Genomic DNA, 16,734 nt, shown 5'->3' with positions numbered 1-16,734 from the left:
AGTCCGGTCACCACATGGACTAGAGTCCAGTCAGTCAAATCATACCCCTCGGCCAGCCAGCGTGCTGTAGCTAAAATTGACCGAATGCATGGTCCTCCTGTGGCCTGCATCTAGTCACCTCTAGTGACCACTTTTCACTTCTGTTTCTTCACTGAGTTGATTTGTTTCAACTCCAACTTCTTTCTCCTTTGCAAATTTGCCAACACCACCAAGTGTACACCACCATGTTTATGTGTGTTAGCATTTTTATAATCATTTTTCAAAGGATTAGCCACTCAACTTGCCATGCCACTCGATCCTAGCAACGATGCAAAGTTAGATCACTCGAGTGGCACTAGATGACCGATATGCAAACAAGTTTTCCCCTCTTGATAGTACGACCATCTATCCTAAACCCAGTCATAAACTTCTCTACACACCTATGACTGGTGAAATGAAATGCCCTATAGGTTATACCTTTGCCTTGTGCATTCCATTCCATCTGCTCTAATGTCGATGCAACACATGCACCAACATGATCAACAATGATATGATCCACTTCATATCATCATGTGACCTTATTGATTCATCGATCTTGACCTCACTTGCTCTTCACCGTTGTATCGGTCTATCGGTGCCAAGTCTTTGCTCAAGCTTCACCACCACACGATCCATCGCTCCAAAGTTGCAACTAGTCTATCAAGCTAAGCCTTGTCTTGATCTTCTGCACCTTAGTCACATGAATCCATGTCATGTCTCATATGCAATGAGCTCCTTCATCACATGTGTGAGCTTTGCAACATCTTTGAGCCATTTTCACCACCATGACATATGTTGCTCACACACATGTACTTGTGGACTAATTTCCTATGTATCTCACATCAAACACAATTAGTCCACCTAGGTTGTCACTCAATTACCAAAACCAAACAAGGACCTTTCACCCTTCACCTTGGTGAGTCTCCGTGTGGTAGCGCATCTCTCCAATCCCAGTGCCGGCCGATGCCAACACCCTGCAATGATGCCTCCCGGTGAGCACGGCATGTTGCATGGCTGGCACTACCGTGGTGCCTCAAGGGAGCTCTGCGGGCATGGCCAATAACATGGCGGTGCATGATTCTGGAGGTGCTTTGGATGCCATGGCGGGGCGACGCTGGTGTCATCGGCCGTGCTTCCACCAGCGTGCAAACCAAGGGCATTCCGGATCACCCCTAGCTATAGAAGTCTAGAATGAAGCCTCCTTAGAAGTGGCTCCTATGAATTCCCCAGCGCCTAAGCAGCTTCCATGCATCATCAACTAGACTGACTGCATCACTAGGGCTGAGGAAGACCTTGCACACGCGGTGATTGTGACAGTCATTGGTGACGAGCCCTTCACCGAGGCGAGTGTGGTTGCAGTGGCGATTGCTACCTGATTGGATGTCACGGTGAATTCTTTGGTGCTTCATCGTGCCTCTGCTTCAAGCTACCTATTAGTCCTTCCCAACCTTGACCTAGTGTTTTCTTTGGTTGGACTCTAATAGCCGCTTCGTGCCTCCAACTTCAGCCTATTGTGCAAGAAGTGGAGCAAGCTAATGGGTGCATCTAGGAAGGTTCAGCCATGGATGGTCAACATCGAGCTCCATGACATTCCTGCCCATGTGTGAGAGACCTCCACTACGAAACAATTGCTGAGCCCTCATGCCTCGAGTCAGCGTGTGCACCCAGACTTGTCTATTTTTCACTGTTCAGCATGGTGCTCGGATCCCTATTTGATGCCACGTTCTAGGAAGTTGTGGGTCACTGAGCCACCAGTCGTGTAACAGAACCGACCAATTATACGAAATTAAGTAAGAAAATCACCCACCAGAGTAGATGATTTAGCAAACTTAAGCCCATATAACTCAGTAGTCCGTGAAATCATGAAGGATTTCAAACCAACTCACATACTAGCCAAGATCATAATAAGTTTAGCGGTCACCATCACATATTACATAAAAAGTTTGCATCACAGGTACATCAGAGTTTAAACATAGTTATTACAAAATGAGTTCAAATAGAAGTAGCAGAAGCCATTTGTTCAAAACAACACACACTCACACGGAGTTCAAATATAGTGCTAGCTAATGATCATCTCTAACAAAAGCATTAGACGAGACGTAAGGAATGACCATGCCCATGGTCCTAAGCATCACCCATCGTAGGATAAAGGCAGTTGATACAGTAGCCGTAATACATCTGCCCATCTGCAACAAGTGGGAATAAAACCCTGAGTACGAGAAGGTACTCAGCTAGACTTACCCGACATAACCGAAAATAAAGTGACACCAAGGATTATGAAGGGCTTTATAGTAGGGTAGCTGACTCATTTGCAAAAAGAGGCATTTTTAGTATTTCAAGAACCTTTCCAAAAGCATTATTGTCAAGTTAATTATTATTAACCTGTCGACTACATTTGCACCTATACTAGAGCAAGCATGTGATTAAGCAAATAATGATAACCAATGATCATTAACAACTTCCATAATGTCATATTCATTATAACTGTCCAAGTGTTCCATCAACATTACTACGATGAAGTAACTCAAGTCAAGTGTTCACTATCCAGTGAACGATGGCGATTCGAATCGATTATTAACCAGCTGGTAATTTATTCCTTACACAAACCTCACTCACCCGCTAAAGTGAGGTATCGGTCACCGAGTCAACTATCCTAGGAAAAATCTCGAGTTTGCTAGGAACCACATGTACCCGGGGGCCGACCGACTGCCTTTCGGTCTTATCATCGCGCCCCCGTGTCCTACCACACCTGCTCCGGTACAGTGCGCTGCGGGCAATCTACTCGGCCCGAATAATCTCCCAGCTTCATCGGTCGAAAGGTACTTTATTCGGCCAGCTAAATGTAAGGCATGCGTTCAACATGACCTGAGGCCCAACAACGGTCGGTCCTTAATCGACACAGACGGAAAGCACTACAGTCCAAAACTCTGTAAGTCTCCGATCCGGTCTCAACTTCAAATTAACACTTAGTTATACCATGACTACATAGTTATCCAAGCAGATCCAGGTAACCACCTATAGCTCGCAGGTGACAGGAAATCACCCGACTTCTACCGGTCTAAGCCAGCTAAGCATTGACTCGACTGCGGATACCAGGGTAACAAGGATATAGTATAACAAAGGTAGACAAGGTATAATGCAGCAACTGTTGCAAACAACTCCTGAACGTAATGCATCAATTAAAGTAAAGCATTAATTAATAATCGCAAATCGGGGAGAAAATGCTCCGGGGCTTGCCTCTCTCGAAGGAGCTCGGGCGGTGATCGGGGCACTCCGGAAGTTCCTCAACGTCCTCCTCGTCTGCTTCGGTCACTTCTTGCGGCTGCACCTCGAGCTGCTCCTCGGGCTCCTCGGGTATGACGACCGGGCTCTCAGTTTGCGATCCTGTATGATGCAGGTGCGTAAGTGCTTATGCAAAAGGTGCATCGGATGAAATGAACACAATGAATATGCTTGCATGCAAGGTAGTCAACATCATCCAAGAACATGTACTACAAGCACATGTTATCTACTGCATTCTCTTCTACTACTAATATGCTAAGTCAACACATCTCATTAAATGCTTCAAAGATACACCAAAGCTTCACTAATTTCTTAATCATGCATAAAGCAACATTTGATTAAACCCTAATTAATAATAGGTTTGAATAGCAACATCTATTTTTATAGCATAGAAAAATCTTAGAAAATTACCATAGCACAGTACTACCCTAAGTAGTCTACCATCAAATTTTTATGGCATTTGGAATAAGTGGATTAGCCTACACAAAAATGACAAGCTATGGCATAATTATGATCATGAAAATACTTTGTACTTATGAAAAGTGTCAAACAACAGATGTAATATTTTTCCTATGTTCTACACAGTAAATAATCACTGCACAAAAATTATCACATGCATGTTTTATACAAATTTTGCTCTCTAGCAAAAATAACAAAAATCAGCCATTAAAGGCACTTGAACTACACCTCATAATTTTTCTATAGGACATGCATGGCATATATTTTTCCTAGGAAGTACATTACACAAGAAGAGTAACAAACTTGGAATCATATTTTTCTGATACATATAGGATTTACTAAACATTTTACAAGATATCAGCAATATCAAGAATTAAATAAAGCTCTACATTAAAGTATCTCAAAAATGACATGCAATATTTTTATCATGTAGATCTGGTGACAAGGAACACAACAAAATTTGTTTCAACAAATTTGGAGCCATTTTGAGCAAGTTATAAATTCCCAAAGCATTTAAATAGAAATATGAAAATCATTTCTTAAATCCTTTCTGAAAATCCATGTTCAAAACTGCCAGATCCACCCGGCTTTCTACCCAGGCATGCACCCCTACGGCTGACAGTGGCCCCCGTGGGTCAGCCGGCCCCACCTGCCAGCCCCTGAGGCAGAGGAGGCTGCGCTGACCGGCGTGAGCTCGCCGTCGGCGAGGTGGCCGGCGACGAGGTCACCACCAACGTGACCACCTTGCCAAGGCGGACACGTAGTGCAAGCGGCAGGGCCGGAAGAGCTCAAGAGCGAGCTGGCCAGTGGCCATGGTGGCGCTGGTGGTGCGGCTCACCGACGGCCGGCCATCTCCGGCCGAGAAGGGGCGTGAGAGGTGGCGTGGGAGCTTCACCGAGCTCGTGCGGTGCTCGTGCGCGTGAAGGGAGAGCGAGGAGGACGGAGGGGCGAGGTCCATGGAGGAGCACTCCGGCGAGCTCGGCCACACTCCGGCGAGATTCCGGAAGGGGAGCTTCTCATGGCTTACCGAGGTGAGCACGAGGTGCGCGAGGAGGAGGCGAGGCTCAGGGCAAGATGGAGATGGCTCAGGCAACTAGAGCAGCAACAATCCAAGGTGAGCTGCTGGTGCAGGCGGTGGGGGCGAGCACTGCGAGGAGGGGAGGGAAGTGGAGGAGTGGAGGAGTGAGGAGGAGGCGCACCGCGGTCGGGTAGGTGAAGGCGCAACAGGAGGGGCGCGGGGCAGGCCAGGGCTGCCGCGCGGCGTGCTCGCCGGCGCATGGCGGCCACGTGGTGTGCGCGCCTGGCGCGATCGGGTGAGTGCGCGGCGACGGGCGCGGCGCGCGGGAGCAGGGCGCGGTGCTGAGCAGGCCGGGCCAGCTTGCGTAGCTAGGCCAAAGGCGAGGCGCAAGGCCCATTTAAGGAAAAATGTTCTTTTTCAAATTATTTTCAATTCCTTTTTCATTCAAATGAAATTTTGAACCATTTCAAAGCAGTTTCAAAAGTTGGTGTAAAAATGAAAGTTGTTCCATTTTTCAAGATCTACAACTTTGCTTTTATGACCAAAGTCAAATTCCAAATAGATTTTGAATTACAAAATAAAATCAATATTAATTCAAAACCCTAATTTTGGAGAATTATTTTTAAAGGCAAAATTTGGTAAAAATTTAAATATGAACTTTGCTCCAAATTGTATCCTAATATTTATAAGCTATCTTAGTGATCAAAACAAGAATCATGGCATCCAAACATGAGCATGGCATTTCACATTGTTTTAAACATAATGAATTTCAATCAACTTAAGCACCACATGAAATGATACTTCATTTCTTTCGAAATGAAATGCATGAATGATGCTTATGCATGAGGTGATGATGATTATGCTCATGGGATGAAATGGTAATGCATGCTTAACACCGAGGTGTTACAGCCCTCCCCCCTTATAAAAATCTCGTCCCGAGATTTGGGTTACGAACCATTTGTTATAAAAATCTTCATAAGCTTTTTGTAGATATTCTCCTATTTCCCAAGTTGCATCTCCCTCATCATGATGATTCCACTGTATCTTGTATGTTTTCACCACACTATTCTGAGTAGCACATTCTTTAGTGTCTAACACATAGACCTGGTTGCTCACGATACACCAAATCTGATTTGAGTTTGATGCCCCGAGGTTCTATTCTTTCCTCCGGAACATGCAAACACTTCTTGAGTTGTGATACATGGAAAACTGGAAAGACGGTACTCATTGTCTCAGGTAACTCTATCTTATAAGCTACTAGGACCTCTTTTTTCTAAGATCTTGTATGGTCCTACGAATCTAGCGGCAAGCTTTCTTCAGACTTCCAAACCGTTTCTTCTTCATTGGCGTGACCTTCAGATAAACATAGTCACCAACTTCAAACACAAGGGGTCTCCTTCTATCTGCATAACTTTTCTAATGTGATTGGGCCGCCTTCATATTTTGTTGAATAATATGAACTTTCTTCTCGGCCTCTTCTACAAAGTCAATACCATAATACCTTCTTTCTCCTGGCTCGACCCAATTCAGTGGTGTTCTACATTTTCTGCCATACAAAGCTTCGAATGGAGCCATCTTGATGCTTTCTTGATAACTGTTATTGTAAGCAAACTCAGCTAATGGTAACCATGACTCCCATGAACCCCTAGAAGACAACACATAGGCTCTTAACATATCCTCTAGAACAACATTCACTCGTTCAGTCTGACCATCTGTCTGAGGATGATAAGCGGTACTACTGAATCAAACTAGTTCCCAAGCCTTTGTGCAAATGTTCCCAAAAGTGAGCCATGAACTGTGGCCCTCTATCAGATACTATAGTCTTTGGTATACCATGCAACCTCACAATTTCTGCAATATACTTCTTGGCATATTGAGGTGGTCGATAATTTGTCTTGACAGGTAAGAAATGAGCGGTCTTGGTAAGACGATCCACAATCACCCAAATCGAATCATGTCCCTTTTGAGTAGTGGGCAAACCCGAGATAAAATCCATACTTATATCATCCCACTTCCAACTAGGTACGGACAAAGGTTGCAACAAACCGGCAGGTTTCATATGAATAGCTTTCACTCTACAACACGTGTCACATCTGGCAACATAGGCTGTAACTTCTTTCTTCATCTTGGTCCACCAATAACGAGGTCTCAGTTCTTGATACATCTTACTACTTCCCGGATGGATAGATAGCTTAGAAAGGTGAGCTTCATCCATGAGTTTATTCCTAAGCTCTCGATCCTTGGGAACCACAAGACGGTCAGTCAAACCACAACACGCCCTGTTCATCCACTCTAAAGTGCTTAGACTGGCTTTTCTTTTATTTTCTCTTTGATGTGAAATATTCCCTTGTCTGTTTTCTGGCCTTCTATTATCTTACTCTCCAACGAGCAACTAATCTGAATACTATGTAACACAGCAGGATGCATCAGATCGAACCCATCTTCAAGTAATGGCTGCACATTCAAGCAATGTGACTTTCTACTCAAAGCATCTGCCACTACATTGGCCTTTCTAGGATGATACTGCACATTCAAGTTGTAATCTTTGATCAATTCTAACCATCTTCGCTATCTCATGTTCAGCTCTGGTTGGGTAAAGATGTACTTGAGACTCTTGTGATCTGTGAAAATATTACACACATTACCAAGTAGATAATGTCTCCAAATTTTTAGGGCATGCACAACTGCAGCAAGTTCAAGATCATGTGTCAGATAGTTGACCTCGTGCTTTCTCAATTGACATGAGGCATAAGCAATGACTCTTCCTTCTTGCATAAGAACATAGCCCAATCTAGTTTTCGATGCTGTCGCAAAACACATCAAATGGTTTCTCAATGTCCGGTTGTGCTAGAATAGGAGCAGTGGTCAACAGTTTCTGCAAGGTGTGGAAAGCTGCTTCACACTCCTCTGTCCACACGAACTTGTGATCTTTCTGTAGCAGACTTGTCATTGGCTTGGCAATCTTCGAGAAGTCCAGTATAAACAACGATAGTAACCGGCTAATCCTAAGAAACTTCTAACCTCAGGAACTATGGTCGGTGCCTTCCAATCCATAACCTCTTGCACCTTACTTGGATCGACTGAAACTCCATTTTATGACAGAATGTGACCAAGGAAAGGAACTTTCTTCAACCAGAATTTCGCACTTGCTAAACTTAGCATACAGCTTATGATCTCTAAGTCTGGTCAAGACAATTCTCAGATGCTCTTCATGATCCTTCTCATTCTCAGGAGTACACCAGAATGTCATCAATGAACACAACCACAAACTTATCCAATTCTAGCATGAAAACTGTATTCATCAGAAACATAAAGTATGCAGGAGCATTTGTTAAGCCAAAGGACATGACAAGATACTCATACAACCCGTATCTAGTGGAAAATGCGGTTTTCGGTATATCTTGGGGCCTAATCTTGATCTGATGATAACCGGATCTCAAATCTATCTTGGAGAACACCTTAGCCTTGGCTAACTGGTCAAATAGAACATCAATATGAGGCAAGGGATACTTATTCTTGATGGTTATAGCGTTAAGTGGCCTGTAATCCATGCACATTCTCAACGTGCCCTCTTTCTTCTTCTTCACAAACAAGGCAGGGACATCCCCATTCAGACTTGCTTGGCCGGATAAACCTCTTTTTCGATAACTCTTCTAGATTGCTTCTTCAGCTCAACTAATTCATCCGGAGGCATCCGATAGGGTCTCCTTGAAATTAGAGCTATTTCGGGGATTAACTCAATTCCAAACTCAATATCCCTATCTGGCGGAAGACCAGGTAGCTCATCTAGGAATATATCCGGAAACTCACACACTACCGGAATATGATGAATAGGAATAACTTCAGTAGCACATGTCACACTTATAAGGTCTGTTCTCTAAGGCAATGGTACTTGGAAAGTACCCTCACCTAGGGGATCCTTAAGGGTAAGTACCCGACTTCCTGTATCTATAACTGCTCCCCAATCCTTCATCCAATTCATCCCTATAATGACATCCAGAACTAGTCCAGGCATAACTATCAAGTTCACTCAAAACTTTCTGCTACCTAATTCAAGGGTTGCCCCTCGAACCATCCGATTGGTCAAAACATCAGCCCCTGCTGAACTTATACGGTAACCATAACCCAATTCTATGCATAGTTGTTCATGTTTCCGTGCAAATGCTTGACTCATAAAAGAATGTGATGATCCAGAATCAAATAGAACAACTATAGGGTGTTGGTTGATAGGAAACTTACCAGCGGTTATGGGCTCTCCCTTAGGAATCTCATCCACAGTCGTACTATGCACCTCGAGCAGTATAGGTCTGCTGCTTCTTCTTAGGTGGATAAGGACAGAACCTAGAGAAGTGGCCGGGTTGATCACAATTGTAGCAGGGTCCCCTTACTGTACCAGCAGATCCCACTAGCTCCCTTGGAACTACCCTGTACCATAGTTGCGGCTACCTTGTTGGACTACACTGCCATCTTGTAAGGCTTCTGGGGTCCCCTAAAATTCTGACCTCTCTGCTATGGTGGCCTGAACCTAGCACCAGGTGCAGATGGATGATAGGGAGGATGACCTCCCATAGGTGCTCTTGCTTGGGACGGACCATCTTCTAGTGCTCTCTTGCGAGTCTTGGCTGTGGTACTGGTGTTATTGTTCTTTTCCTACTTTAGACAATCACTGATAAAGTCATTGAATCTGGCGCGGGTGTTGGTACCTACATGCTTCATCATCTTTGGATTGAGTCCTCTCTTGAAACTGGCGATTCTCTTAGCATCGGTGTCAACCATGTCGGGAGCATAACGACACAAGTTGTTGAAGGCATGCAAATATTGCGTCACAGTTTTGGTGCCCTGATTCAACACCAAGAACTCTCCCAACTTCATCTCGGTCAGCCCGGGTGGAATATAAACTCCTCGAAAGGCCTCAGCAAACTCTCTCTACGTAATATGAGCATTTGGAGGGAAGGTGGTGCGATGGTGCTTCCACCACATTCCCGCTGGTCCTTGCAACTGATGTGCAGCATACTCAGTTTTCAATACCTCAGTCATCCTCAACACACGGAATTTATCTTCCATAGTGTTGATCCATTCTTCAGCATCAAGTGGTTCTGTTGCTTCCTTGAATATTGGCGGCCTGGTGTCCATAAAATCTTTGAAGCTACTGTACTGATTCACCCCAATGCCACCACCCTAATTGTTACCGCGCTGAACATTGTTGGCGATGGTACGTAGAAAATCCTCCATGTTCTTCTGGGATTGTTTCGTGTTGCGCTTGACTCCCGAGCAACTATGCAAAGAACACCTCTAGGGTGAGCAGGGGAGGAGGTGGCAAATGCGGTTCATGGGGGGCTCATTGTTGTTGACGTGGTTTCCACCACCACCACCGGTCCCAGCACCATTAGCATCGGTCTTAGCGGCCTCATAAGTGGTACGACGAGTATTTGTCATCTGCATATTTCAGCAACAAGTAATGATTGAGTGAAGCTATAATAATTATGAGTGAAGGAAAAATTATGCCGTACTGAATTTACTAGAGAGAATAAATTCATACAATAAAACAGAGGCACAATAATCGCATCCCAATTAAAACAGCATCACTAATTAAATTACTTCAAATGCAAACATCACGTCCAATACAACTAAATTGCCAGCATACATACACTGGACTTTTATGCGTTCAGATATCGCATTACTAGCCAAGTTCCAATCACATGCCAAGTCTCATCAGTTCGAAGCAAGATACATTAAGATACATGCCAACAAAAGAAAGGTCATCGTGACAGGACCTAAACACTAGCACAAGGCAACTAGCCTACTCCTCGGGGCCGTCGTCGGGGTCAGAGACGTCACCATCGCCCCCAGGTGAAACTACAGGCTCGTCCTATCGTCGTCGTCGATGTCCATGCCAGCGGCGTCTAGAGGAGCATATGGGCCAACCCCATTGTAGAGCGCATGAAACTCCTCATGCAGGTTGATGTTGTACTCCTCTAGCTCATCGACCCTCTATAGCAGAAGGTCCCTCTCGTCCTAGGCTTCATTCCTTTCCTGCACCAACTATCCAATCATGCGGTCTGCATTGTTGTTGGCCTGAGTCAATGTATACACCCGTTGCATAGCTCTATCACCTCTCTCTACCGCCTGGTCCTGCTATAAGCTCATATCAGCCAACTGTTCCTACAAACTAGCTATAGCACGCGCCTGCTTCCTCTTCTGCTTTCTTACCTTGAGCTTATCATGACTACGTAAGCCAGTCAAAGTCTAGTAGGTACACTCAAGACCCTGATACACTCTGATAGTGGCAAACATAACACTCATAGCATGGTTGTCGCTAGCCTGTCCCTTAGCTGGACCTCTGACCAAAGCACTCCCTTGAGGCTAAACCCAAATAGCATCACGAGGATCATCCCTAGGAAAGGTGCTAGCTAGAGCTGCTACAAGCTCACTAGGAAATCTGCTCATGATGTCCCTGATGACTCGGAAAGCTGCTCCCTCTACACCCTCAACAGGAGTGCAACCCTCAAACTCCAAGTGCCAACCATCCCATTCTGGAGCATCACCAAGAGCAGGAACTATGATCTCTACCACTGCAAGTCCATCCTCTGCTAACTGGCTCTCATTCCAAGAGTACATCGGCTCTTGACCCTCTAGGTACCCCCACATCATGGAGCACTCTCCAAAGCAAGGTCGGCATGCCAAACTCGCTCAAGAAGGTGTCCATGGTGCGGTGCTCCCTTAGGGCCAACTGACATCGAGGTGCCCTTCCTCCAGGTGGACTTACGGGCGGTCTGCTTCGTGCGGGCCATCTGTAGCAAAATTTCTTTTATTACCCCGTGGGAACATATTTTAGGTGATACAACTTTTATCAAAATGAGATAATCAATTTATAAGGGGAGGAATGCATGACATGAATGAAATGCACAAGTAATATAATGTATGTACGTGCCGTACGTTCTCACAAACTTATGAAATAAATAATTTCTAGCGATGAATTCAGGTGGCATACAAACGATCTCTCAAATACGTATCTAATATGTTCTACACGATAACGTTGTTATGTACCTACAGAAGATTCATTTCAGCCCAATTTCCAATGAATGCATAAAAGCAGTAAATTTTATCTACATGCTCTACACGAATCCCCAGATACGTGTACAACGGTAGTAACTACCCGAACCATCGTCCTATTGATGGCATCGCCTCAACGGACGGAATACCCCCACATGAGATACCTTTGTAAAACATGCGTAGAACATGTAATTACTCCAGCATCATATAAGCATTCACCCTAGATCAGGCGGTGTATCCGATCATGCTCTCACAACTCACACTTACCGAGGCGTAGAGGCAAATGATCCATACACTACCACTCAAACAAGTGGCACTCATACAATAGCACGCCATATGAGCAACGAAAGAGAAATATGATGCAAGAACCCCAAGTCAGTACTTAATTAAGCCACCTAGAGTCCTTAACTAGGCATAAAGTGTATGACCACTGGCACACTTTTTAGTTTGGAAATCACATTTTTCAAACACCTTTTTATTTTAAATACACTTGTGAACAGTAACACACTAAACCTTGCTCTGATGCTAGCTGTAACAGAACCGATCAATTATACGAAATTAAGTAAGAAAATCACCCGCCAGAGCAGACAATTTAGCAAACTTAAGCCCATATAACCCGGTAGTCCGTGAAATCACAAAGGATTTCAAGCCAACTCACATACCAGCCAAGATCGTAATAAGTTTAGCGGTCACCATCACATATTACATAAAAAGTTTGCATCACAAGTACATTAGAGTTTAGACATAGTTATTACAAAACAAGTTCAAATAGAAGTACCAGAAGCCATTTGTTCAAAACCACACACACTCACACAGAGTTCAAATACAGTGCCAGCTAATGATCATCTCCAACAAAAGCATTAGATGAGACATAAGGAATGACCATGCCCATGGTCCTAAGCATCACCCATCGTAGGATAAAGGCAGTTGATACAGTAGCCGTAATACATCTACCCATCTGCAACAAGTGGGAATAAAACCCTGAGTACGAGAAGGTACTCAGCTAGACTTACCCGACATAACCAAAAATAAAGTGACACCAAGGATTATGAAGGGCTTTATAGTAGGGTAGCTGACTCATTTGCAAAAAGAGGCATTTTTAGTATTTCAAGAACCTTTCCAAAATCATTATTGTCAAGTTAATTATTATTAACCTGTCGACTACATTTGCACCTATACTAGAGCAAGCATGTGAATTAAGCAAATAATGATAACCAATGATCATTAACAACTTCTATAATGTCATATTCATTATAACTGTCCAAGTGTTCCATCAACATTACTACGATGAAGTCACTCAAGTCAAGTGCTCACTATCCAGGAGCGATGGCGATTCGAATCGATTCCTAACCAGCTGATGATTTATTCCTTACACAAACCTCACTCACCAGCTAAAGTGAGGTATCGGTCACCGAGTCAACTATCCAGGAAAAATCTCAAGTTTGCCAGGAACCACATGTACCCGAGGGCCGACCGACTGCCTTTCGGTCTTATCATCGCGCCCTCGTGTCCTTCCACACCTGCTCTGGTACAGTGCACTGCGGGCAATCTACTCGGCCCGAATAATCTCCCAGCTTCGTGGTCGAAAGGTACTTTATTCGGTCAGCTAAATGTAAGGCATGCGTTCAACATGACTCAAGGCCCAACAACGGTCGGTCCTTAATCAACACAGACGGAAAGCACTACAGTCCAAAACCTTGTAAGTCTCCATTCGGTCTCAACTTCAAATTAACACTTAGTTATACCATGACTACATAGTTATCCAAATAGATCTAGGTAACCGCCTATAGCTCGCAGGTGACAGGAAATCACTCGACTTCTACCGGTCTAAGCTAGCTAAGCATTGACTCGACTACGGATACCAGGGTAACAAGGATATAGTATAACAAAGGTAGACAAGGTATAATGCAGCAACGGTTGCAAACAACTCCTGAACGTAATGCATCAATTAAAGTAAAGCATTTAATTAATAATCGCAAACCGGGGGGAAAAATGCTCCAGGGCTTGCCTCTCTTGAAGGAGCTCAGGCGGTGATCGGGGCACTCCAGAAGTTCCTCAACGTCCTCCTCGTCAGCTTCGGTCACTTCTTGTGGCTACACCTTGAGCTGCTCCTCGGGCTCCTCAGGTATGACGACCGGGCTCTCGGTTTGCAATCCTATATGATGCAGGTGCGTAAGTGCTTATGCAAAAGGTGCATCAGATGAAATGAACATAATGAGTATGCTTGCATGCAAGGTAGTCAACATCATCCAAGAACATGTACTACAAGCACATGTTATCTACTGCATTCTCTTCTGCTACTAATATGCTAAGTCAACACATCTCATTAAATGCTTCAAAGATACACCAAAGCTTCACTAATTTCTTAATTATGCATAAAGCAACATTTGATTAAACCCTAATTAATAATAGGTTTGAATAGCAATATCTATTTTTATAGCATAGAAAAATCTTAGAAAATTACCATAGCACAGTACTACCCTAAGTAGTCTACCATCAAATTTTTATGGCATTTGAATAAGTGGATTAGCCTACACAAAAATGACAAGCTATGGCATAATTATGAACATGAAAATACTTTGTATTATGAAAAGTGTCAAACAATAGATGTAATATTTTTCCTATGTTCTACACAGTAAATAATCACTGCACAAAAATTATCACATGCATGTTTTATACAATTTTTGCTCTCTAGTAAAAATAACAAAAATAAGCCATTAAAGGCACTTGAACTACACCTCATAATTTTTCTACAGGACATGCATGGCATACATTTTTCCTAGGAAGTACATTACACAAGAAGAGTAACAAACTTGGAATCATATTTTTCTGATACATATAGGATTTACTAAACATTTTACAAGATATCAGCAATATCAAGAATTAAATAAAGCTCTACATTAAAGTATCTCAAAAATGATATGCAATATTTTTATCATGTAGATCTAGTGACAAGGAACACAACAAAATTTGTTTCAACAAATTTGGAGCCATTTTGAGCAAGTTATAAATTCCTAAAGCATTTAAATAGAAATCTGAAAAATCATTTCTTAAATCCTTTCTAAAAATCCATGTTCAAAACCACTAGATCCACCTGGCTTTGTACCCAGGTGTGCACCCCTACGGCTGACAGTGGCCCCCGTGGGTCAGCTAGCCCCACCTGCCAGCCCCTGAGGCAGAGGAGGCTACGCTGACCGACGTGAGCTCGCCGTCGGCGAGGTGGCCGGCGACGAGGTCACCACCAACGTGACCACCTTGCCAAGGCGGACACGTCAGTGCAAGCGGTAGGGCCGGAAGAGCTTGAGAACAAGCTAGCCAGTGGCCATGGCGGCGCGGTGGTGTGGCTCACCGATGGCCGGCCATCTCCGGCCGAGAAGGCGTGTGAGAGGTGGCATGGGAGCTTCACCGAGCTCGTGCGGTGCTCGTGCGCGCAAAGGGAGAGCGAGAAGGTGGATGGAGGGGCGAGGTCCACGGAGTGGAGCACTCCGGCGAGCTCGGGCACCACTCCGGTGAGAGATTCCTAGGGAAAGGGAGCTTCCCATGGCTTACCGAGGTGAGCACAAGGTGCGCGAGGAGGAGGCGAGGCTTAGGGCAAGATGGAGATGGCTCAGACGAACTAGAGCAGCTGGAACGACCAACTCCGGTGAGCTGCTGGTGCGGGCGATGGTGGATGCGAGCGCTGTGGCTACTACTAGCACTGGTGGAGGCGAGAGAGCGAAGTGGAGGAGTGAGGAGGAGCGCACCGTGGTCGGGCAGGTGAAGGCGTGACAGGAGGGGCGCGGTGCAGGCCGAGGCTGCCGCGCGGCGTGCTCGCCGGCGCATGGCGGCCACGCGGCGTGCGCGCCCTGGCGTGGTCGGGTGAGTGTGCGGCGACAGGCGCGGCGTGCGGGAGTAGGGGCGTGGCGCTGAGCAGGCCAGGCCGGCTTGCGCAGCTGTGCCGAAGGCGAGGCGCAAGGCCCATTTAAGGAAAAAAATGTTCTTTTTCAAATTATTTTCAATTCCTTTTTCATTCAAACGAATTTTTGAACTATTTCAATGTAGTTTCAAAAGTTGGTGTAAAAATGAAAGTTGTTCCATTTTTCAAGATCTACAACTTTGCTTTTATGACCAAAGTCCAATTCCAAATATATTTTGAATTACAAAATAAAATCAATATTAACTCAAAACTCTAATTTTGGAGAATTATTTTTAAAGGCAAAATTTGGTAAAAATTTAAATATGAACTTTGCTCCAAATTGTATCCTAAATATTTATAAGCTATCTTAGTGATTAAAACAAGAATCATGGCATCCAAACATGAGCATGGCATTTCACATTGTTTTAAACATAATGAAGTTCAATCCACTTAAGCACCACATGAAATGGTACTTCATTTCTTTCAAAATGAAATGCATGAATGATGCTTATGCATGAGGTGATGATGATTATGCTCATGGGATGAAATGGTAATGCATGCTTAACACCAAGGTGTTACAAGTCGTTGTTGTGGAGGAGCCGCCAATAAAGCGTGTATTGGCGTATGATGTTGACATTCGATTCTCAGTCTGACTTTGCCCTAATGGTTCCACAGTAGGCTTGGCCCCTCCGCTGGAGGACGGTGATGACTAGGGTGCTTTGGCATGGTGACAACAATGTTTGCGCTCTCCTTCACCACCATGACCCTCTGACCCAAGTCTTGCTATGAATGGCGTGTCCGGTGCTGATGGTGCGGGGCATGGGTGTAAGTGCAATCAAACTCTAATTGTGGGTTTTGGTGATAATGATCATGCAATTCGAAGACTAATGAGATTTGTTGAGTTGACAAGCAGGTGATACCCAAAATAGGATGTAACATGAAATGGTGAACCCCTCAATTACATTTGATCACGGCGATGGACTCAAAGGTGTTTTATTATTTCATATTT

The 16,734-nt window shown here is 44.4% G+C and overlaps 1 pseudogene; it reads left to right on the top strand.

Moving 5' to 3' along the window:
• Positions 1-1,235: 1,235 nt before the first annotated feature.
• On the top strand, positions 1,236-16,438 carry LOC136548489 (uncharacterized; annotated as a pseudogene).
• The last annotated feature ends 296 nt before the right edge of the window (positions 16,439-16,734 follow it).

The sequence above is a fragment of the Miscanthus floridulus genome, chromosome 4 (genome assembly GCF_019320115.1).
Source record: "Miscanthus floridulus cultivar M001 chromosome 4, ASM1932011v1, whole genome shotgun sequence".
Classification (NCBI taxonomy): domain Eukaryota; kingdom Viridiplantae; phylum Streptophyta; class Magnoliopsida; order Poales; family Poaceae; genus Miscanthus; species Miscanthus floridulus.
The sequence above is the reverse complement of the archived record's forward strand: the minus strand, read 5'-3'. Positions and strand labels throughout refer to the sequence as shown.